A 26,386-nucleotide genomic window follows, 5' to 3' on the forward strand; every position below is an offset into this window, starting at 1 on the left:
GCGTGTGTTAGGGTGAAGGATATGATGACTGCTAATACAGTTCAGACTCACTGTCATAATTTGCTATTGGTACCATTTGTAAATGTTGTTATAGTGAAATCTTAGAACTATTATGAAATTAATTTTGACACTGCAGATTTCTGAACATGTCCAGGGATTTCCATTATTCCCTGGTCCACACTCTGTCAATATTTACCTTATTGAACTTAAAAACTTGTGAATTTATTTGATTATTAATTTACTTAAAATAGTAATAATAAATCCATTGCACACATCATAAATATCACATTTTTATTGAAAATTAGGTATTTATCAAAAATGTGACAAGATTTTACATTTATAGTTCTCTTTAACATCTGTCTTTTTTAGGAGATAAATGGTTTCTTTTATCTGTTCACATTCAATCTGTTGTGTGATATGTTTAGGATGAATATACTTACTATACATAAAATCACCTTGTAGTCTTGTTAAAATGTTAAATGCTAAATAAGACTGAAATGGGGCCCATGATTCTGAGTTTCCTAGGGTCCCAAATAATGACCACACTTTGAAAAGGCTCCAGAGTACAAGTTATTAAATGTTTCAAATGTAACTCCTAGTTGGACATCTTATATTTCGTAATCAATACAATCAGTTTTACTTTCATGCCTTTACTGGAGTTAATCTAATAATATAAATCAAATTATATGAATCATGTGGTTCTTTGAATGAATTATAAAAAACATTTAATATAATAAATACTATGTTATCTATTTACATATTTATTTTCTTTGACTTTTTTAAATGACCAAGTTGGCAAAATTGAGAATAAATATTCAAGAAGCCACAGTCTGTGAATAAACTCTTTATCCATGTGATAACCTTTCACTTTCTCTTATATTCTCAATATATAGATATAACTCATCAATCTGGCCTTACCTCTATATGTTGTTAATTTAGAGAAACAATTTTAGTCTCTAGACCAGTATTTACTAGCTAAAATAGTTGTGGAAGGATTGGAGCTGTTTGGTTAAATTTTTGTATATATCCAAAATGTGTGTGTTTTTAGTATTTAAAGTTAATTTTTAATAAGTTTTATAAAAATTATCTATGTAACAAAAATATTTTTCTAATAAACATTAAATGATTAAATTAAATGCTTAAATCTTAACATAAAAATATTAATTATGTATCTTCTAAAAATAATCTTTCAAACCACCAGTTCAAGGCATGCCATGTTTTAGGGACATTTAAGTACTTTATTCAAGATATTATTAAAATGTAAAAACTTAAGTAACAAAGCAACTTCATTTCCTTTATCAAAATCATTGGAACAGGCCGGCTGCTGAGGCTGTGGCAGAGCAAGGCGCAGGAGCCCGAGGCTGAGACTCACTGGAGGGAAAGGCGCGAGTGCCCTGCCATCATCCCTGTAGATAATTTTGGACTGGCCTAATTGCTCCTTTTCATTAAGATGAGCATGCATTCAATGGTAGTGTTAAGAAAAGGAAAAGAGGTCCACACTTTGAAATAAAAGGGGATCCAATATGGCGGCGGGTGGAGAGGCAGCGATTTCAGCACCCCCCCAGTGTTGGGGTCAGAGAGACCCATAAATATGCTTAGATTCTACCTGCGGAGAATCTCCTAGCAAAATTCCACTGAAGAGAGACTGGCCGGGAGTTACTAGGATTTTTGGAAGTGACAGTTTGCCCCAGACGACTGAATCCCCACCACAAGCCGCAAAGGTGCAGACCCGCCAGATGCTGTCCATGTGCTGTGGTGTGGCCGGTAGCCCGTAGCCACTGTGACTGGGTGGCTAGCCTCCAAGAAACAGCTTGGCAGGAAGAGGTCTTTAGCCAAGCCTTCATGAAGTAGCGAGCCAGGAGCTGAGGCCAACCCCTACCTTTGGACACTCTGGCAAGGAGCCTGGGGCCCGCCATAGCAGAGAGGTGACATCACCAGACTTCGGCCGATGGAATTCCTTCCCAGTGGAAACCACTTTAGCAGGTGTGTGACTCCCACCCCATCCAGATACAAGCAGCCAGGAAACCTCAGGGATCTCTCCCTGGCTGTGTCTGTAGGAAAGCAGAGGAGATTTCCGACCCCCAAACCCCCATATCACCAGCAGCGACTCCCAAGGTCTTAGCCGCCAGTTTACCACAGCACTGGGGCTTAAATGGGATGCGCGGTGGGGTTGCAAGTGAAACTAGATCTTTGGGGAACGGCTTCCAGTGATCAGTACCTGGCTGGCCACCTGACAGGAGGAAGGGGGAGGGGCTGGAGAAGTAAAACGGCTCTGGACTGACAAGACTGAGAGACTCCCAGGAGCCGCCTTACAGGGTGTGCTATTGGCATGTAGAGGGCAGAAGCTCGGCACGAAGGGCACAGCTCCGCCTACTGGAAGAGAAGAAAATGGATCTCTAAGACTTCAGTTTGTTTTTCTTTTTCTTTTTTTCTCTTCTCTCTCTGTTTTTTTCTCCCCTTTTCCTTCTTTCTTTCTTTCCTGTATCAAGTTTTATTGTTCTTTTCATTCTCCTCTAATCTATCAATCTCTCTCTCCTTCTTTCTTTTTAAGAGCACCTTCCTTCCCCTACTCCTCAACTTTCATCCCAAGCATTATGTCTTCCATTGCGTGTAATTGTCTAAATGCAAATAGGTGAATGTTTCGAGGCTGTCTATAGGGCTCCTAAATATCTAGCTACTACCAACACCCTGATCCAATCGCCTGTTAATATCCCCTTTCAGTAGAGCAATCTTCTAAAGTAGCCAAGACATACTAACCCTCATACCATCACAACACCTAAACTAAACATAAAGTCCTAAGAACAAACAACAAATCACTATATGCATACAGAACCCGGAAGCCTTTTATGAATTGAATGAATCAGCATTAAAGTACAATAAAACCCAACATTTCTAGGCATAATCTCCCACCACAAAGGAGAGACAACAGAGATATATCAAGCCAAAACAAATTTATAGGAGAAAGCAGTTACACAGCAGTCAAACAGAGCTGGAAAGTAACATGAACAACATGAAAAAACAAGGGAAAAAGGATTACAAACAATGCAGGACAAATTAAATCTCCATGAGGACCTAGAAGCATCAGAAACATGGACAGGGAAAGAACTCAAGGCATATCTAACTCAGATGGAACAGAATATTAGAGAAGACATGAGACAGCAAGTCCAACCAATGAAAGTATATTTTGAAAATGAATTAAACAAACAAATTCAAACTGCAAAGAACAAGCTTTACCAGGAGATAGAGATTAAAAAAAAAACAGTAATCGTAGAAATGCAGGAAACCATAAACCAAGTTAAAAACTCTTAACGAGAATATTACAAATAGACTAGATCAAGTAGAAGTCAGAACATCAGTTAATGAAGAAAAAGTTTATCCACTTGAAAAGAATATAGTCAACACAGAAAAGATGCTTAAATCTCACAAGCAATCTATCCAAGAGATATGGTATCTCATAAAAAAAACCAAACTTGAGAGTCATTGGGATAGAAGAATGTATAGAGGTTCAAATCAAAGAAATTGAAAACCTATTAAATGAAATAATCCTAGAAAACTTCCCAGAGATGAAAGATGGAATGGATTGCCAAATCCTGGAAGCCTACAGGAACCCAAACATTCAAAACCGTAATAGACCAACTCCAAGACATATAATTATGAAGATAGCCAACATACAGAACATGGAGAGAATATTGAAAGCTACGGGAGAAAGGAGGCAGATTACATTCAGGGGTAAACCAATTAGGTTAACAACTGATTTTTCACCACAGACTTTGAAAGCGAGAAGATCCTGGAACAACGTATTTCAAATGCTGAAAAATAATGGATTCCAACCAAGAATACTGTATCCAGCAAAATTAAGCTTCAGATTTGACAATGAAATTAAAATATTTCATGATAAACAAAAGCTAAAAGAATTTGCAGCCAGAAAACCAGCACTGCAAAGCATTTTGAGCAAAATACTACAAGAAGAGGAATTGAAAAATAGCGCCCACAACTAACAGTGGGAGGTATCTCAGTAAAGGGTGAGAAAAATAACCAAAGAGGAAAAACTAGCCAAACTAAAATAAATAAATAAATAAACATGACTGGAAGTACAAACCATATTTCAATTGTAACCTTAAATGTTAATGGCTTAAATTCACCAATCAAGAGACATAGGCTAGTAACCTGGATTAAAAAAACAGATCCAACAATATGCTGCCTTCGGGAGACTCATATGATAGGTAAAGACATACACAGGCTGAAGGTGAAAGGTTGGGAAAAATCATACCACTCACATGGCCCTTGGAAGCAAGCAGGAGTGGCCATACTCATATCAAATAAAATCAACTTCAAACCTAAGTTAATCAAAAAGGATGAAGAAGGACACTATATACTGTTAAAAGGAACCATCCACCAACAAGATATAACAATTATCAATTTGTATTAACCAAACAATGGTGCTGCAACATTCATTAAACAAACTCTCCTGAAGTTCAAGAGTCAAATAGACCAAAACACAATAATTATGGGTGACTTCAACACACCGCTCTCCCCATTAGACAGATACTCTAGACAAAAGCTGAATAAAGAAACTATTGAACTCAATAGCACAATCAATAACCTAGATTTAACCGACATATATAGAATATATCAATCATCATCAAGTGGATACACGTTCTTATCAGCAGCACATGGATCCTACTCACAGATAGACCATATATTATGCCATAGGGCAACTCTTAGTAAATATAGAGGGGTGGAGATAATACCATGCACCATATTCGATCATAATTGAATGAAACTGGAAATCAATGATAAAAGAAGGAAGGGAAAATCCTACTTCACATGGAAAATGAACACTATGTTACTGAATGATCAATGTGTTACAGAAGACATAAAGGAGGAGATAAAAAAATTCCTAGAAATAAATGACAATACAGACACAACATACCGGAATCTATGGGACACAATGAAAGCAGTTTTAAGAGGGAAATTCATTTCCTGGAGTTCTTTCCTCAAAAAAAAAAAAAAAAAGAAAAAAGAAAAAAGAAAAAACCAACAAATAAATAAACTCACACTACACCTCAAAACCCTAGAAAAGGAAGAGCAAAACAACAGCAAATGTAGTAGAAGACAAGAAATAATTAAAATCAGAGCAGAAATCAACTAAATTGAAACAAAAAAAACATTGAAAAAATCGATAAAACTAAAAGTTGGTTCTTTGAAAAAATAAATAAGATCGACAAGCCCTTAGCCATGCTAAGGAAGAGAAGAAGAGAGAGAACTCAAATTACTAACTTGAGGGATGAAAAAGGCAATATTACAACAGACTCTACAGAAATACAGAAGATAATTAGAAAGTATTTTGAAACCCTAAATTCCAATAAAATGGAAGATAGTGAAGATATTGATAAATTTCTTAAATCATATGATCTGCCCAGATTGAGTCAGGAAGACACACACAATTTAAACAGACCAATAACAAAGGAAGAAATAGACGAAGCCATCAAAAGACTACCAAACAAGAAAAGCCCTGGACTGGATGGGTATACAGCGGAGTTTTACAAAACCTTCAAAGAAGAATTAATACCTATATTTTCAAGCTATTTCAAGAAATAGAAAAAGAAGGAGCTCTTCCAAATTCATTCTATAAGGCCAACATCACCCTGATCCCGAAACCAGACAAAGACACTTCAAAGAAAGAAAACTACAGACCAATATCTCTAATAAACTTGGATGCAAAAATTCTCAATAAAATCCTGGCGAATCGAATACAAAAGCATATCAAAAAAATTGTGCACCATGATCAAGTAGGATTTATCCCTGGGATGCAAGGCTGGTTCAATATACGGAAATCAATAAATGCTATTCACCACATCAATACACTTAAAGATAAGAACCATATGATCTTCTCGATAGATGCAGAAAAAACATTTGACAAAGTACAGCATCCCTTTATGTTCAAAACACTAGAAAAACTAGGGATAACAGGAACTTACCTCAACATTTTAAAAGCCATATATGCTAAACATCAGGCTAGCATCATCCTAAATGGAGAAAAACTGAAGGCATTCCCTCTAAAATCTGGAGCAAGACAGGGTTGCCCTCTCTCACCACTTCTATTCAATTTAGATCTTGAAATACTAGCCAGAGCAATTAGACAGATAAAAGAAATTAAAGACATAAAAATAGGAAAAGAAGAACTTAAATTATCACTATTTGTGGATGACAAGATAATATATTTAACAGACCCAAAAGGGTCTACAAAGAAACTTGTAAAGTTAATAAATGAATTCAGCAAAGTGGCAGGATATAAAATCAACATGCATAAATCAAAGGCATTCCTGTATATCAGCAACAAAACTTCTGAAATGGATATGAGGAAAACCACTCCATTCACAATTTCCTCAAAGAAAATAAGATACTTGGGAATCAACCTAACAAAAGAGGTCTAAGATTTATACAATGAAAACTACAGAACCCTAAAGAGAGAGATAGAAGAAGATCTTAGAAGATGGAAAAATGTACCCTGTTCATGGATAGGCAGAACTAACATCTTCAAAATGGCGATATTACCCAAAGTTCTTTACAGGTTTAATGCGAGGCCAATCAAAATCCCAGTGGCATTTCTTGTAGAAATAGATAAAGGAATCATGAAATTCATATGGAAAAATAAAAGACCCAGAATAGCAAAAGCAATTCTAAGCATGAAGTGTGAATCTGGAGGTATAGCGATATCAGATTTCAAACTGTACTACAGAGCAACAGTGACAAAAACAGCATGGTACTGGTACCAAAACAGGTGGGTGGACCAATGGTACAGAATAGAGGACACAGAGACCAATCCACAAAATTACAACTTTCTTATATTTGATAAAGGGGCTAAAAGCATGTAATGGAGGAAGGATAGCATGTTCAACAAATGGTGCTGGGAAAACTGGAAATCCATATGCAACAAAATGAAGCTGAACCCCTTTCTCTCACCATGCACAAAAGTTAACTCAAAATGAATCAAGGAGCTTGATATCAAATCAGAGACTCTGCGTCTGATAGAAGAAAAAGTTGGCTCCGATCTACATATTGTGGGGTCGGGTTCCAAATTCCTTAATAAGACGCCCATAGCCCAAGAGTTAATAACAAGAATAAAAAATGGGACTTACTTAAACTAAAAAGTTTTTTCTCAGTAAGAGAAACAATAAGAGAAGTAAATAGTGAGCCAACATCCTGGGAACAAATCTTTACTCCTCACACTTCAGATAGAGCCCTAATTTCCAGAATGTACAAAGAACTTAAAAAATTAAACAATAAGATAACAAATAACACAATCAACAAATGGGCCAAGGACCTGAACAGACACTTCTCAGAGGAGGACATACAATCAATCAATAAGTACATGAAAAAATGCTCACCATCTCTAGCAGTCAGAGAAATGCAAATCAAAACTACCCTAAGATACCATCTCACTCCAGTAAGATTGGCAGCCATTAGGAAGTCAAACAACAACAAGTGCTGGCGAGGATGTAGGGAAAAGGGTACACTTGTACATTGCTGGTGGGACTCCAAATTGGTGAGGCCAATAGGGAAAGCAGTATGGAGATTCCTGGGAAAGCTGGGAATGGAACCACCATTTGACCCAGTTATTGTCCTTCTCGGACTATTCCCTGAGGACCTTAAAAGAGCGTACTATAGGCATACTGCAACATCCATGTTCATAGTGGCACAATTAACAATAGCTAGACTGTGGAACCAACCTAGATGCCCTTCAATAGATGAATGGATAAAAAAAAATTGTGGCATTTATACACAATGGAGTATTACGCAGCACTAAAAAATGACAAAATCATGGAATTTGCAGGGAAATGGATGGCATTAGAGCAGATTATGCTAAGTGAAGCTAGCCAATACTTTAAAAAAATGCCAAATATCTTCTTTGATTTAAGGAGAGCAACTAAAAACTGAGCAGGAAGGAAGAGCATGAGGAAAAGATTAATATTAAACAGAGATGAGTGGTGGGAGGGAAAGAGAGAGACAAGGGAAATAGCATGGAAATGGAAGGAAACCCTCAACGTTATATGAAATCACATATAAGAGGTTGTGAGGGGACGGGGGGGGGGACAAGGGACAGAACTGAACAACAACAGATGAGGTAGAGAGGGAAGATGGGAGGGGAGGGGAGGGGGATAGTAGGGGATAGGAAAGGTAGCAGAATACAACAGTCACTAATATGGCATTATGTAAAAATGTGGATGTGTAACCGATGTGATTCTGCAATCTGTATTTGGGGTAAAAATGGGAGTTTATAACTCACTTGAATCAAAGGTATGAAAGATGATATGTCATGAGCTTTGTAATGTTTTGAACAACCAATAAAAAAAATTAAAAAAAAACATTGGAACACATTTACACAATATGTCAAATATCTTTCCCATCAAAATATCTATAATTCTATTTTTTTGATAATTTTGTAAAATTGGTGATCATCCTCCTAGTACTCTCTTTCCAGGTAAGAATAGCAGCAAACTTTCCTCAAGCTCCAGAATGAAGAATTACCAAATGCGTTACTGTAGAAAGACATGCAATTACTGAAATAGATTGCACTGGGATAAAACACATGGTACGATGTCTCTCAGTCGATCTTTGTATGCAAAATTGACCCTTCAGTAGTTAAGGAGTTTCAGAATGAAATACCTATTATTTATGAAAGTGTTCTCTAGTTATCAATCAATAATTGAATGAATTTATTTGTAAGAACTTAATTCTTTTTAGTTTTTGAAAATTTTAAGATGGAATTTGATCATATTTCATTATGCCCTTGGAATCCATTAATTTTTGGACTTCAATTCTAACAAGAAATTTTGTTCTTGCTTTTGAAATACAAATAACAGCTTTTTGCAATTTTTGTGTTGCCACACTCTTCTCCTATGTCATTTCTCTGATAAGGAAGCGATATTTCTTTTACCTGACCAATGGAGAATAAATAAGAATGTCAATTTTTAAATGTAAAATTTGCCAAATGGGTAGTTATCAAGCACAAATGGTATGATAAGTTTTGATGTTACCCTATTTTTAAGGGTCAATATTATTAGAAATATTTGAATTACATTATTGTAAGTGTCATTTATATCTGTGTTCTCAAGGTACACCAATGTTATAAACACACTACCAAAAAGACAATTTAGAAGAAGCTTTTTTCTCTCCCTTCAGTCAGAATTTCACTTACTTTTCTTTAAAGTCAAAAATAGCAATTTATCATTTGAATTCTAGTCCTTTTCAAGAAACCGATAATATTGAATTGCTTTAAATGTAGCATAATATATATAAGAAAAAATATACTGTATTTTAGTACCCTAATTTATCTCAATATGAATACATAACTTTCTATTTTCAGTTATTATTTGAGAAGAGGATAGAAGTGCTATACAGTAGATTGTTATTTTTTAAAATATTTTTTAGTTCTAGTATGGCATTATGTAAAAATGTGTATGTGTAACCGATGTGATTCTGCAATCTGTATTTGGGGTAAAAATGGGTGTTCATAACTCACTGGAAACTAATGTTTGAAATATGATATGTCAAGAGCTTTGTAATGTTTTGAACAACCAATAAAAAAAATAAAAAAAATAAACAAAAAAAATATTTTTTAGTTGTTGATGGACCTTTATCTGCTTATTTATATGTGGTGCTAGGAATCGAACCCAGTGCCTCACACATATGAGGCAAGCACTCTTCCACTGAGCTACAACTCCAGCCCCTACAGTAGATTATTTAACCAAATAATCTGGCTAGTAAAACAAATAATCTGCCTAATAGAAGATGAATATATATATATATATATATACAACTTTCTAGTGTTTGAAGCATTGGAACAATAAAATACAACTAACATGAAAGCAATAGTGAGCATAACTGAATCTTACTTTGATGATACAGATGACATTTCAGGACTTTCAGTGATCCAAGGTCATAATTATGAATATAAGGTCTTAAAAATATTATCGAAATATGGTGATACCAGCTAATAAAGATTTCTAATTGATAAAAGACTGGGCCGACAACACAGATATTACTATACTGTGGTATAAAAAGTAGATATATTTTACATGATTCTTCCCTGTTGGAATTAAAGGGAGAATACTTTGTGGAAAAAAATATGTTTGTTGGGTAAGCTATTGCATTTACAAATTCATGTATTCAAATAAATTTACTGAGAACTCCACATGTGTTGTTTTGGTATCAGTAATGGAGTAATAAAACTGAATTTTATAACACATACACTTATATCAAGAATAAACAAAATTGCATGCTGTCTGAGGAACTGCTTATTTGTTAACTTGTTTAATATTTTCTGAAAATATAAGTATTGGCTTTAATAAACTTAATAAAGGACTACCTGGGCTAGGTAAATAAATATAATTGGACATTTATGAAAAGAGCAAGATCATCTATTGAAAATCATTAGACATTTCCTTTTTTTAAAGTCAAATTGAATTTACTATATGATTAACTGCAACATGGATAAAAAATCTATACAGTAACATTTTGCATATAAAATTTCATTTAGCTCTTTGCCACTAAAGATTTGGAAGACTGTTGACTTATGTGACAAAGATAAATGCCTATTCAATGATACATTTTGGATCACCTTTTATGTTCTTCTGACATTATTTGTTTTCCATAATTTTTGTTACACTATTTGTTCTGTAAATAATCTCTGTCTTACTTAATGATCCTTATCCAATTTGTATATTTCTTAATCTTTACATATGTGATTATCTCAAGTTCATTTAAAAGTATTTTTAGTACTAGATTCTCAGGGAATTTGTTTCATTATTATATCCCCAAATGAAATCGTAGTTTTTCCTTTCCCTTGCTAGTTATAGAAATAATTTCTCATTTCTGGAGCTCTGCATAACTCAATCCATCCTTCTAACCTGATATACTTCTAATCTTTGTATTCTTTCTAATACTGTCATAACAGAGGTTCTGTGGAGTATCATACATATTCTGCTTTTTTTTGTGATAGGGCGCAAATGAAAAAAAAGGGATGCTAAACTGAAAAAAAAAACACCTTCTCATTGATTAGTGGACTTACCCTTAGCATTATACAATTAAACATTAATTTTTGTCTCAGCACATTTTATTTTAACCATGTCACACTGAATACCTTATAGGATGAGTAAAATAGTTCTTGGTGCAGGGCACAGTGCTGCATGCCTTTAATCCCAGTGGCTTGGGAGGCTAAAGCAGGAGAATTGCTAGCTCCAAGCCAGCCTCAGCAACTTACAAGGCTCTAAGCAACCCGGGTAGACCCTGTCTCAAAATATAAAAAACGGACTGAAGATGTGGCTCAGTGTTTAAGCGTTTCAAGTTCAATTCCTGGTATTAAAAAAAGTCCTTGTTTCCCAAAAGGAATAAGGCTCATTTCAAATATTAGTTGACAATCTCTGCTTAAGATACATACAGGTAGCCCCCAATGTGTATCCTCAAGTTTCTTCATTTGTAGGAATGTGAATAATATTATCATCATTACATATGGAAAGTTGGTTCATCTAAAGGATAATCAAGGAACAAAAGGTATGTGGAATGAATTCCATGTCTTGGGTTGACAACTTCATTGTGCTGTCAGACAAATTTAGTTTGAATTTTGGAACTGCCACTTACAGTAGGATCTTGGATTAATTATTTAATCCAATGTAGAATACAAGAAATAATACAGTCATTGCCACAGACTTGAGGCAAAGACATCAGGACAAGTAGAAGAGTGAATTGTTTCCCACAACAAGGAAGAGTAGTGGAATCTAAAAATTATTCTCTTCCTGTCTGTGTCAGTTTAACTTATAGATTCAAAGAATGTACATATGTGTTCATTAATTCATACTTTCAACATATATTTATTAATAATATATTATGTGCAATACTATGGTTGATACAAATACCTAGGCTATATGAGAAATGAAGGGCAGGAATTATCCCTACTGTCATGAAACTTACAGCTTAGTGATGGAAATGTTAGAGTTTGGAAGACTTTAAAAGGTTTGACTAATCCAGTATTTTCCAAAATATTCTTTGCACAATGCTAGTTGTTCTATGATATATTAATAGCTGTTCAATAAATAAATGTATTTGAATGATCAAATTTGATAAATGATATATATTATATCACCCCAATTGGAGAATCATAGCACATGTTGGCACATCAAATACTCTGAGAAATTTTCCAGTAAACCTATTTATTTATCTAGGATTAACCCAGCATTTCCAATATATATTTGACCATAGAAACCTAATTTTATACGAAAATTGTTAATAATACATGAAATATAGATTCATTGAACAAAATTTGAGAAGCTCTGATCTAATTAAACCTTCTTATTTGAAGTTGAAATAACTAAAAATGAAAGAGCAGGACTAAGTAGTTTAATATTATCCAGTTTTTCTTTATATGAGCAGAATACTAGAGACTTGTTCCATGCTTTTTCTATATCACCATAAAACTCCCAAGAAGAACAATCTTCTTTGCTTTACTCTTAGAAAACATTTAGAAGAGATTGTACAATGTTTTTATTTCTTTTATGACTATCTAAATCATAAGCTAAACTTCAGATAATCTGAGGAATAAATTCTATGATCCACTTTAGAACTTTCTTGAAAGTCAGATAAAAAAATGAAAAATATTTTCATAATTTATTTTTATTAAGTAAAATTATGCATTTAGTATTTTGTATTATATTTGGAAATGTAAAAAAAATTATGACATAATTGCAAATTATTATAATAACTTTATCAAAATTCCATGCTGATTACCCAGAATAGATTATTTGGCTATCTTAAAACGAGGTTTTTAACAAAATAATTTTATTTTTGTGTTTCATAGAAGGTAATCTTATAGCATTCTAATAAGTTTGGTTATCTTTCTGACATCTTGGTACAAGCCATCCTCTTACCAATTCTTATAAATACAAGAAGAGTTGTAATTAGTGGGGATTTATTTTGCTTTCCTTTGTTTTGCTTATGTTCTTTTATATAGAGTGGAGAGAAAAAAATAAATGGTAGTTATTGGGTGGAAAGGTGCACAATTGAGCAATTTCTCATTCTTTGTTTTCTGAACCTCTTACCACAAATACTAGTCACAATAAGTAACTACAATTTGATTATCATTTAAAAAAAATAAATACAGAAAATAAACATAGAAAACAAAAAGAAGTGGGGATGTACAATAGCTCAGTAATAAAGAGAACAGCATCAAACTCTTACTGCTCTTTGGAAAGAGTAGTTTTAACAAAGTAAGCAAGAATCATTTTCTCTGGTTGAGTGTTGATTCCCCAGCGTGCTCTCAGTAAGTAATTAGAATGGCCCACTGAATGTCAGCATCAGCTTGTTTATTCTCATTATTTTATCATTTTAAAAACCCTCTAGGTGATGAGACATGCAGTATAGAACATAATTACCATTATTAGCATACTAATTGGACACAAAAATAGGCCAACTACAAGGTAGCCAACTGAATAATTTCACATTAATCAAACACCATAGTGAATAAGCCTATTGTTAAATTGACAGCTACCATAATTGGCAATATTTTGCAGTGAAATATCAGAATTTCCTTGTAATATCTCTCCAGCGCAATATAATTTAGTAATTTCCCCTATTCGCATCTTCAGATGTGAATATCTAACTCAGATTCTAGAAAAATTCATGATGAAAATATTAGTCTATTAACAACTGACCCAAGTGTTTAAAGAGAAACTTTCGTTCATCAAAAGATGTAAATTATAGCAAAATAATAAAGCTAGCAATTTAGAACTTCTTATTGGATATTATGTTTTGTTTCTAGATATGTGTTGTTGTAATCTCAAAAGTCTATTGACCATATTGATCCTCAGGGCTAATCTATTTTACAAAGATGGGTGGGGGAGAAGACAGAAATTATGATACCAAGCACTAATCCTTTATTTAATAATGCTGTTATAAATTCTAGTTGCTGCAGGCCAGCAGTATTTTTCCTTTTATTCAGGTAACTATAAATGATATTGACTACATTTTTTTCTCAGAATGTATAGGAGATCCCCTTCTTCTGGATTCATTTGGTATCAATTTCATTAGTGAAACTGTTTATTCAATTATCATTAATGTCCATAAATTCCTTAGGATCTAAATCTCAATCAGTTACCATTTAATTTTTCTTCAATATGATTTCAGTAGATGTTTTATATTGCTCCATAAAATAAACCTTCTGCTTCAATCAGCCAAACTTCTATATGACAAATATATATTTTCTAATTCTCTTATGCATTCTTTCTGCTCAAGATTTCTCTTCCTGGATTATCTGTTCCCATTTTTACATTTGTGCAAACCCCTTCTCCAGAAGGACTAAGTTGAATCCCTACTACATGACACATTCCCTAACTTCTGCCACCACAAGTAACTTTCTTATTTCTAGGATTCTGTATGTTTTCTACTTATTTTCATTTATTCATTCACTCAGAAAACACTGATCTATTTAATGCCAGCTAGGCTATTTGCAACAGAAAGACAAATATGGCTCTAGTACAGTTCCTCCTTAGTTTCACAAGTATGATCCTATTATTTGACTATATTATAAATTTTTGAGAGTAGGAAATCATAATAAATCTCTCTCTCTCTCTCTCTCTCTCTCTCTCTCTCTCTCTCTCTCTCTCTCTCTCTCTCTCTCTCTCTCTTTCTTATTGTACCCGCTAATCAGTGAAGGCACAATAGGTGATCCAGAAAACAATAAATGGAATTAATTTTTCTGTTTTTTTTTTTTTAGTTTCTGTAAATCTTGCTAAAGTTACCTATCATTTCCACATGGAACCTCCTTATAAAATATTTCAGCTTCAAAATTTTCTTTTCTCCCCATCCTTACTTTTTTTCTAGAGTATTAGTTTCCTATTACAATAACAAAATGCCTGAGGTAATCAACTTTTAAAGAGGAAATGTTTATTTTGGCTTAAAGTTTTAGAGGTTTCAAGCCATGGACACTTGACTTCATTGATTTGGGGACTAAGTCAAGGCAGTACATCATGTGGAGAATGTGTAGTGGAGGAAGTTGTTCTTCTCATAGTGGATAGGAAAAAAAGAGAGAGAAAGAAATTGAAGGGCCCAGTGTTCCAATATCTCATTCAAGGTCATACCCTAAATCAACTGTGTTCCAGTAAGTCCAATCTCATAAAAGTTCTGCCACTTTAGAATATCACCAAATTGGGGATCAAGCCTTCAACAGATGGGCCTTTGCAGGAAATTCAAGATCCAACCCAGAGCAATGATTCTTACAGCATGGATATTGGTTCCCCTATTGGCTTCTAGATCTTGGTTTGCCACCAAATATTCCATGCCTTCATTTTCTTATACCTTACTGTTGCCGTATCTAAAAAGGAATTGATGTTCTAGGTTATAGGACACATAAATATTCTGCAGTCCACTTTAGAATCATATGCATAGCAGTTTGAATTACAGCTAGGAATTGAATTATAACAGTGTGCCCCAATCCTGGGTGTACATTGAATTCAACAGAAATATTTTTGACAACATTCCCCAAGAATAATTTGAATTCTAGAATATCACTATTTTACTTTTGGCATTATATTTTTTAAAAAACAATAATTTACACATAAGTTTACATATTTATGGAGGTCAGTGTGATGTTTTAATAAATGAATATAGTGTACAATGATCAAGTTTAGATAATGAGTACACCCATAAACTTATTTTTCTTTTTGGTAAGAACATTCAAAATCATCTGTACTTTTTGAACCATACTATATATTAGTTAACTACTAACCAAAATTATCAAGTGCATGAGAAAGAATTATGGAATGCAGCCCACATCTACCCATAAGGAGTATATGAATTAGGATACTGACTCATCTGCTGTAATGCAGATCCAGTATTAAAATATTAGTTTATTAAAAGATATAGAAATTGGTTTTCACCTCCTGCAAAATCTAAGTAATCCAGGGCTGATATGTCAACTCAACAACTATGAAGGAACCAGGATACTGCTACATACTTGCCCCACTATTATATTTACATTCTGTATAGCTGGAAAAAGAAAAGGTTAAGGATGATAAATGCTTTTTCTCTGGAAGTCAAATAGCCCAGCTATTGCACACATCACATTTACCAGAACACATGGTCAAACATTGCTCTAAATTTGGCTTTTAAATGTAATATTCATCTGAATGTCAACATACTCAAGTAGAAATTCTAATTTATAAGAAAAGAATACATATTTGAGGAAAATTGGTAGTTAGAGGAAGCATATTCTATTTACCTGTTTAAATTTATTTCCTTTACTAGAATCCTTCCATAACTGCAGTTAAATTAACTCTTTGTTCTTTCCTCAGCTATGTTTACCACTCTTCAAGCCCACATTAATTTGACTTGTAACTAACTCTGCTATAGTCCTTCATACAAACTCTTTTTGCTTCCTATTTTGTTTTTCTATTGTTTAATAGCAGGAATAACTGTTAATTATAAATTAGCTGATGTTAATTGTACAAATTATTGGGATTCACTGAGATATTTTATATATACATATATCATACATATATTCTGTGTTGATCATCTCCATCCACACCTGTTCTGTCCTTCCTCATTTCTTACTTGCCTCTGTTACCTACAGGCCCTTTTTAGTCCCTAATTCCTCACCTACTTTCAGGTAACTTTTTTCCCCCTTAATTTCCACATATGAGAGAAAATATGTTTAAAATGTTTTTCCGTGTCTTTATAATTTCACTCAATATAATGTCCACCAGTCTCATCTATTTCCCTGTAGATTATAGAATTTTATTCTTCATTTTGCCTGAATAATGCTCCACTGTGTTTGTGAATGTGTACACACACACACACACACACACACACACACACACATATATATATATATAAGTTTATTTAAGCAGTCATCTGTTGACTTGCACCTGGAAAGATTTCATGTTATGGCAATGATTTACTGTGAAAGACTTCAAAAGCACAGGAATCTCATGGGCAAATGAATGTTTTAATTTCCTCTCTGACTTCTTGAATGACCTACTGTTCATTAAAAAGTGTTTTGTTTTGTTTCAATCTCCATGAAACTCTTCCTTTGGAGGCAGTCTATTTTTCTTTATCTGTTATTTTTTTAATATACATGACAGAAGAGTATATTTTGACATAGTATACTTACATGGAATATATATTATTCTAATCAGGATACCATTATTGTTATTGAACATGATGTGGAGATTGGTTGTGGTGTATTCATATATGAACATAATAAAATTATTTCTGGTTCATTTCACTGTATTTCCTATTTCTTTCTCCCTTCCTTTCCCTTCATTCTCCTTGGTCTGACCCACTAAAATCTTATTCTCCCCTGCCACTTCTTGTGTCTTAGCATGCATATATCAGAGAAAATATTTAACCTTTGGTTTTGAGGTTGGCTTATTTTACTTAGCCTAATAATAATCCAGATCCATCCATTTATCAGCAAAATCATGATTTTTATGTTTGACAAATATTCCATTGTGTTTATCTATCACATTTTCATTATCCATTTATCTGTTCAAGAGCACCTATTTTGGTTCCATAGTTTTGTTATTTTGAATTGAGCTGCTATTAACATTGATCACATCAATGCATCACTGTAGCATGCAAATTTTAAGTCCTTTGAGTGTATCTGGAGGATTGGTACAACTGGATTAAATGGTGGTTTCATTCCAAGTTTTATGAGAAATCTCCATACTGCTTTCCAGAGTAGTTGCAACAATTTGCAGTCCCATCAGCAATGTATGAGTGGAGCTTTTTCTCAATATCCTCACCAACACTTATGGTTACTTATATTCTTCATAATTGCTATTCTGACTAGAGTGAGATGAAATCTCAGTGCAGTTTTAATTTCATTTTAATTTGCAGTTTTAATTTGCTAGAGATGGTGAACATTTTCTCATATATTTGTTGACCATTGATATTTCTTCTTCTCTAAAGTGTCTGTTTATTTCCGTTACCCATTTACTTATAGGGTTATTTTGGGGTGTGTTTAAGTTTATTGAGTTCTTTATATATCCTGGAGATTAATGTTCTATCTGAAGTGAAGGTGGCAAAGATTTTCTGCCCTGTAGGCTCTTTTATCCCTCTCTAGATTATTTGCTTTTTGGTGAAGATGCTTTTTAGTTTGATATAATCCCACTTATTGATTCATGATTTTACTTCTTCAACTTAGGAATCTTGCTGAGGAAGTTGGTTTGTAAACTGTCATGATGGAGAATTTGGTGGACATTTTCATCTAGTAGGTACAGGGCTTCTGGTCTAATGAAAATTCATTGCAATCTAATATTTTATGAGTATCTCTATCTCCTATATTTGGAGCTTTCAAGTTTATTTAACTTGTTTTCCTATATGGTTGGGAGCTATGATATAAGAATCTGTGACTCTGAATAGACAAACTAGTAAAATGAAAGTTTTTAACAGTGCCTATTTTTTTTCAAAAATCTTATTTCAATAAATTTTAAAAAATAATTTTAAATTTTTAAAAACATTTCAATACTAACAGAAGGAAAATTGTCATCATTATTTATAGTAACTTTACTTTCTCAAACCCTTGAATATATGATATTCAGATCATTCCCCTTACGTGATCCTGGTCTAATATAGTACACAGATATCCCTGTAATATAGTCTCCAAATGTAGAGATAAAGAACTGGAGCAAATGGAATATGACACAGTAGTAGATGAAAACTATATATGTTTCTCCATTCCTAAACACATTCCTACATAATAGAAAATCTAGTGATCTATACTTTTCCAATGTACATGAAAATTCATGAGTATCATGTGCTCTGTCAAGTTTTCCTCTATTGAGAATGATATTGGTGTTTCAGGTAACCATTAGTTGTCATAAGAAGCTGGTAGTATTATAGCCATTTCAGATCTAGTAAAATAAAATATGCCAAGAAAAACAATAACAAAAAATACCTAGGTAAAGTATCTGATACAATTACTCTATGTATGTAACCCAAAACTTCAGTATGTCCAAGAGCAGAGCAGCTGACAAAAACTTTATTTACTTAGACATCTTGGTGTAACTGAAAATATGTTTATGTCAGAGTTTCCTCTAAACAATAGTCCCCTGTGAGATATTAACAAGTGGTCTCAAGACAAGAAAGTCTTCTGTGAACAAAACTTTGAGAAATGTTAGGTTAAATTCTGTACAGTGGCTGGGCATGGTGGCACATTCCTGTAATCCCAGTAACTCAGGAAGCTAAGGCAGGAGGAAGACAAGTTTGAAGCTAGCCTCATCATCTAATGAAACTGTCAGCATTTTGATACCCTGTCTCAAAGTAAAACAAAAATGACTGGTGATGTAACTCAGTGGTAAAGGGCCCTTGAAGTTAATCTCTAGAGTAAATAATTAAGTAGATGTGTATATACATACATACCATACAACAAGTTTTCCTTACTATAGTATTTATCAGGAGATATATAATATGTTAATCTGTGATTCAAATGCCAAATTTGGGACTGAATTTTGCAGATTTTTCTGAAATGGATTTAGTGATCATATTTATTATTCCCCAAAATACTTACTGTGAATCTATGAATAATATTTATTGTGAATCTATTAATTACAATTATGCTCTAGTGAACATGATTTCCAAAACACTTTTTATGTGGTTATAAACATAGTATATTTCTCCTCTGAAATGACTGGCTTTCTTTTTGCTGGGGAGAAAGAAATCTAGAGTGATGTTTGAATTACCCCCTCAATAGGGAATCAGAGGATACAAGCTGACATTCCCTTCTGGTCACTTTTATCCATAAATACTCAGAGGTTACTGTGGTGGAATATCTGCAAAACATTAAGAGTTTCCTATGTTTTAATGTTGTTCCTTCAGCCAATATGTACAGTTTATCTTATTTTTTCTTGATTTAGATTAACTTTTGACTTTCTTTCAATAAGAAAATATAGTGGAAATAATTCTGTAACAGTTCTAATCCCAGACTTTAAGAGCCTGATTCTTTTACTTTGCTCTTCTTCAAAGCCAGACATTGTGGAAAAAAATTAAGATACCATGATTGAGAGAAAAGCTATTTCAAGAAAAATAGTCTCTTAGGGATTAGAGACTACATTGTCTTGTGTTCAAGGTATCCCACAGCCATTCCACCCAATCCACCAGAGTCACAAAATATATGAGTCAGACCATCTTATATCTTCCATACAGAGTTGAACTATTATAGCCAATACATCTGAATCACAAACTGACTCTTCTGAACCCTGTTCACTGTCCAAAATTACAAATCAATAAATGTTTTATTGTTGCATAATTCTAATTTCTGGGTAGATATTTATGCTGCAACAGATGGCTAAAATAGTTTCATTTCCTCAAAGAAAATTAGATGACTCATCAGGAACAAGCCCTTTAAAATATTCACTGCTTTAGGATCCAGTACATACCTTAAACTTCTATAATGCAATAATTATAAATTAAATAAGGTGAAGAGTAAAATGACTTCTTTAATAGGATATTAATAGAGATATCATTCAATGACAAAAGGACATGTTTAAGTGCAGGTGTTGGGGATAGGCATAGAATCATGATTTATTTGCATGCTACTAAAGTTTAAAACACTTACCATTTAGTTTAGCCAAGAACAAACAAAAATTTAGACTTGTAAATACACACACACACACACACACACACACACACACATACATACACACACATACATATACTTGGCAGTGAATCTAGGGGCCCTTAACCACTGAGCCATACCCATGGCTCCTTTTTCCTATTTTATTTAGAGACAGGGTCTCACTGAGTTACTTAGGGCCTCATTAAGTTGTTGAGGATGGCTTTGAACTTGTGATTCTACTGCTTCAGCATTTCAAACTGCTGGGATTACAGGTGTGTTTCATCATGCTCAGCTAGACTTGAATTTAACATGTGAATTTCATGGCACAAGAAACAAAATTACTGGATCCATGTCCTCAGATATTTTTAAAAGTGTGGAGACTGAGTGAAAACATAATTAGAAAATATTCCTCCAATTAAATGTTCTACCTGATATTTTCAGTTTCCTAATAGCTCAAATAAGTTGTAAAGTCAGTCTTATTCATTATTTCAGCAAGTTATATTATCAAAAAGCAAAATCTAATGACATTGGGAGTTTCTAAAATGTGATTGGGCCAAAATAATCATCTCAATACACTTACTGGCCTACCACCAGTAGGATGATGATTATAAATTTTTTACTCTCACCTCTCCAAAGCATCTATCCAGTCAGCAAAGGATTCTTATCTAATAGGATAAATAAGGACTTTGGGGCTTGTAATTAGATAATAGTCTTTTTAGTTTTACCTTCATATTTAGAAAATGAGAGGAGATTATTTCTTGTATATGGACAAGATTTGAGTCAAAAAAGTATTAATGATATTTTAGAGCTCAGGTCATCAAGTGTCTCTTTAAAACATATCTGTCAATGTAAACACTAGCTTGGAAATTTTTTTTTATAAATTTCAGTGAGATGTGATATTACGTAATATATTTTTGGTTTTCATTCATGGTTCCTTATTTCTAAATGACTAGAACAATAAGTATACATTTTGTTAAAGCATTAGTACTTTTCTCTCTGGTTCTTAAAGCATCTTTAGAATAATTTTAGAACAATAAAGAACAAAGATGGTAACTTTGTGGCACTGTAGGCCTCAGGAAGCAAAATCAATCAATCAATCTCTCTCTCTCTCTCTCTCTCTCTCTCTCTCTCTCTCTCTCTCTCTCTCTCTCTCTCCCTTGCTTTCACCTGATCCTTTTCTCCACAAAGTAGGCTATAGTAACTAGAATTTCTCTTTCACAGGGTTGCTCATAGGATTTCTGACATTCATCTTCCTTTCCATCTTAGATCTCGTCATAAATTCTCTAGTATACATTTTATGATAAAATATCATAAGTCTTCCATTTCAGAAAAGGTCCTGTCCCATACTCAGAATTAAGAAAGTGTTAGAGAGAGAGAGCTGAAGAAGATTTTAAACAGGCAGATCTTTCTGAGTTTCGTCAGAGTCAAGTTAGCATTAGATTATATATTTTTATCCAATAATACCTATATATGGTTGTCTATGCTTCATTCATACCTATGCAATGAATGCTCCATAAAATTGCAAAAGGATAGGGATTTTTCCATATATCTGAGCACATGGAGGTACCTAGAGGCTCACATACCCAAATAAATTGGAGAAACTCCATATCCCTTTCTTCCTATATTTTCCTATCCATGTCTTCATCTATATTCTTTGTAATCTCCATTAAAGAGAAGTAAGTATTTCTCTGAGTATTGTGAACTATCTGAGCAAATTAATCAAACTCCAAAAGGAGATATTGGATGCCAGTTTATAGCTAATGTCCGAGTCACATGTAAAACAATCTGAGGCTTGTGACTAGCAATCTGAACTGAGAGGAAGTCTTGCTTGGGGAGTAAGCTTTCAACCCGTGGATGCTATCCTCAGGTTCAAATGTGGTCTGGTGCTACAGAGTGAATTGTTTTCTTGATTTATTGGAAAACAACCCACACATTTGGTGTCAGAAGTGATTTATGTTGTGAGAGTATAGTAGGAGAAACTAGATTTGAGTTTGTTTTATCTACTCAGATTGCAAAATACTATAAAGTATTATGTTATTGAGAAGTATTTCTGAGCTGGGGCTGTAGCTCAATGGTAGAGCACTTGCCTCACACATGTGAGGCACTGGGTTCAATCGTCAGCACCACATAAAAATAAATAAATATTGTGTTTATCTATAACTAAAATATATATTTAATAGTTTTTTTTAGTTATTGCTGAATACAATATCATTATTTTTTTATGTGGTGCTGAGGATCAAACCCAGTGCCTTATGAATGTGAGGCAAACGCTCTCCCTCTGAGCCAGAATCCAGCCCCTAAAAATATTTTTAATAAAGTATTTCTGAAGCATTTTAAATTTTATGAAAAAAATTTACAATATAATGACTGATAAAAAAATAGAGATGGGAATCTACAAATACAATATAATATCAATATCTTGCATACACTAGCTTTGTGTATATGTTAAAATTTAACATCAACTAAATTGTGACAACCTCTACATGATGAAAGTATGAACAATAAAATTAAGTAATTTTAATGAATTTTATTTTTATTTCTATATATTTACATAGTAATTTGGTTGCATGGGTTGAATAATAATTTTTATGCATACTCTATATAGATAGATAAATAGATAGATAAATGAACTTAGAAGGACAAATCCCATTCCAAGAAATTTTAACTCTATAATTCTAGATGAGTCTTCAACATCTATGTATCTTTATGTCAAAAATATACTCTTTGATTCTGATGCAGAGATAGTGTTGGCAGTTTTAACATTGTTCAATGGTTGGGCATGGTAATTAGTGGGTATCATTTGTATCATTCATATATATATATATATATATATATATATATATGAATATATAAAATATAGATTTATTTTTTTTACTCATCTTGTAAATAAAGCCTATTCTGAGTTGAGGGAAATTGGACAAAGAGAGACATTTAATGTGTCATTAGCATTGATCCCAGTATCCACTGTTGAGTTCTTGTATCTCACTCCTGATAATTTTTGTCATTTTCTTGGAACTCATTTCTTCAAGACCTCACACTCAATTGTTAACAAAATTGGAGATTATTAAGTGGATAATGCTCTGTGCTGGGGTTTTCTTATGATATATTCCTTATTAGTTATACAGATTGTTGTTTATGAACATTACATTATAAATTGTTTCAATATGAATATGTTTGAAGAATGCTGAGTTCAATAAAAGAAGTAAAAATGTTCATGTACTGAAAGTTTCCTAAAACTCTCAAGGATTCATTATGCTAAAGGATCTTGTGAGTCTTGGTAGGGGAATAAAGTCTGGGATAGAGTGTACAATGTTTCCAAATGTACTAAACAGTGAAATTCCATTTTTTTCAGGATAATCTTGAAGTACCAGGGTTGCAGAGACAGCAAGTAGTAAAATATTAATTTCTGCTATTCCCATTTTCTCAAAGACCCTAATTTCATTAGAAATTATGGAAGGCTATAAGATTTCATACCATAAAGGAATAAATGTGCCACAATAGAATTTGGGACCCTGTGAGATGCTGTTGAGGAAAATTTTACGGACAGGAGAATTTCCAGCTACTGTCAGAATCATACCTGGAGCTGAGCCACCTGATTTATACAATCACATATGGTATTTATCTGTTTTAGTCAGCTTTTTCTCTCCTGTGACTACATAAGGATTTGACCAGAACAAGTACAGAGGAGGAAAAGTTTATTTGAGGGTTCACAGTTTCAGAGGTCTTAGTCTTTAGAAGACTGACTCCATTTCTCAGGGGTCAAGATGAGGCTGAACATCATGGTGGAGTGTGTGGCAGAGGGAAGCAGCTCACATCATGGTGGTCAAGAAGCAGAGAGAGAGACTTCACTCTCCAGATATATATATCCCAAAGTCACACCCTGATTCTCACATTCCCCAGCCTCACCCTAACATTTCAGTTACCACTCAGTTAATTCCTATCAGAAAATTAAATCACTTATTGGGTTAAGACTCTTATAACCCAATCATTTCTCATCTGAACCTCCTTGCATTGTCTCACAAGTGAGCTTTTGGGGGATACCTTACATCCAAACCATAACATTATCATTCACCTGCAATCTAAAAAATGGCAGTCTTTTTCAAATTGATGCAGTCAACCTAGAATGCTTTGAAGAGGATCCAGGGCTCAAATGGTTGAACAGTTTCTTCAGTAACCTGGAGTGCCAGGCTGGATCCCATGTAGCGGCCTTCATTGCTAGCTACCACCAAAGCCAGAGGGGGCCTTCACCTGCTCTTCAGTGGTTAGTGGCACTTGCCATCTCAACTATGGTCCCTGGCTTGACTATGTGCTGGGAGACAGCACATAGTAATAGAAACCTCCCAGGACTCCTTCCTTCTACCTGAGGTGATAAGCTCTGACTACTGTTCTGTGGGTGCCACCTTGAATGTGTCCTCTGTTCCTGCAAAACAGTGCCCAACTCGGTGCACCTGGCTCCTCCTGTGTTTACAGGCACCCCACTCAAGATTCTCTGCTTCCTAGTTCCTCTTGAAAGAACCTGTATTGGAGCAGTCAGCGCTACAACTTAGCCATTAATCATAGGTAGATAAACAGCAAAACAAAGTCTGTGTGCACTGAACTAGGCCTTGGCCAGGTAAGGCTGGCCTCAGAAGAGGCCAAACAAACGTGATGAGCTAATTCCAGCCCTATTTCAGCCATTCCAAAACTTCTCCTGTCTTGCAGCTGCGTAACCTGCCTCAGGTGAAATACCCCATAACCCCAAAGACTCTAGAAGAGGAAATGATGGACAGAGAGGTAGAAGAGCAGGATAAACATTCAGAAGGTAAAGATGAGAAGGAATTACAGACTTCATTCTGGAAGTCTGTACTGGGGGACCTTTGCCCATGCCCCTCTACAGTGGCCACAGGGAACAATGTGTGATGTGAATTATAAAGAAGCCAGGACCCAACCTGTGCCCCTGCTTCTACATGTGTGCCAGGCCTCAGGGTCCTCCCTGTGAGACCTTCTGCAATTTCTTCTCTAGAGCAGGACCAGCTGAACCAATGAAAACTTAGGGATATCTGGCATGGCTACACCTGCCAACTCCCCATTCTCTGCTGCTTTCTTTGCTAAGGCCTCCTACCTTCTCCTCCTCTTTCTTCTTTGTCTTCCTTCCCATTCTTTTCCTTCCCCAAGGTGTACCTCCCTCTACCCTAAATTCCTCTTTCTCCTTCAAGTCTCTATTTTTCTATCTTCTTGCCTAACTTCCTTGTTTGTGAGCTTCTTGTGCCTTAATGCTGTGACCCAGCCCCCCACCCCACTTCCTACCTTCCTGTCAGAAGTACATGAGAACCAGCTGTCCTAGGTAGTTGTGAATTAAAACCCCTTCTTTTCTTGATGGGAAATTTATTATTTTTTTCAAAAACAATGTCTGTGTTTTGTTTCACTATTACAAAAAGAAAAAAAAACTGTCTGCAAAAGAAAAAAAATCACAGTCTGCACCCTAATGAAATGCTTACATAGAAAAAAGTATGTTGTTGTTTGCACTCAAAGCAACATTCCTGTAGAATTCAGCTTCAAAAAGCTTGCTGCTCACATTAAAATCCATATTTTGGACTTGAAACTTAAGACTTTAAGTTCTAATTCTCTGCCAGATGTATCTGAAGACACAAATGAAAACAACTCTTAATTGTCCCATGGTGACAAACGTCTTCGGGAAAGAGAGATAACTAAATCTAATAACCCTGAAAATTATTTTATTGCATGGCTTTACCAAAGGTTTATGACTTTCTATAATTATTTTATAGTTTTACATGT

General features: G+C 34.2%; 1 pseudogene; it reads left to right on the forward strand.

Moving 5' to 3' along the window:
• Positions 1-1,948: 1,948 nt before the first annotated feature.
• Positions 1,949-25,644, forward strand: LOC101957828 (DNA-(apurinic or apyrimidinic site) endonuclease 2 pseudogene; annotated as a pseudogene).
• The last annotated feature ends 742 nt before the right edge of the window (positions 25,645-26,386 follow it).

This window comes from Ictidomys tridecemlineatus, chromosome X (assembly GCF_052094955.1).
Source record: "Ictidomys tridecemlineatus isolate mIctTri1 chromosome X, mIctTri1.hap1, whole genome shotgun sequence".
In the NCBI taxonomy this organism is placed as follows: Eukaryota; Metazoa; Chordata; class Mammalia; order Rodentia; family Sciuridae; genus Ictidomys; species Ictidomys tridecemlineatus.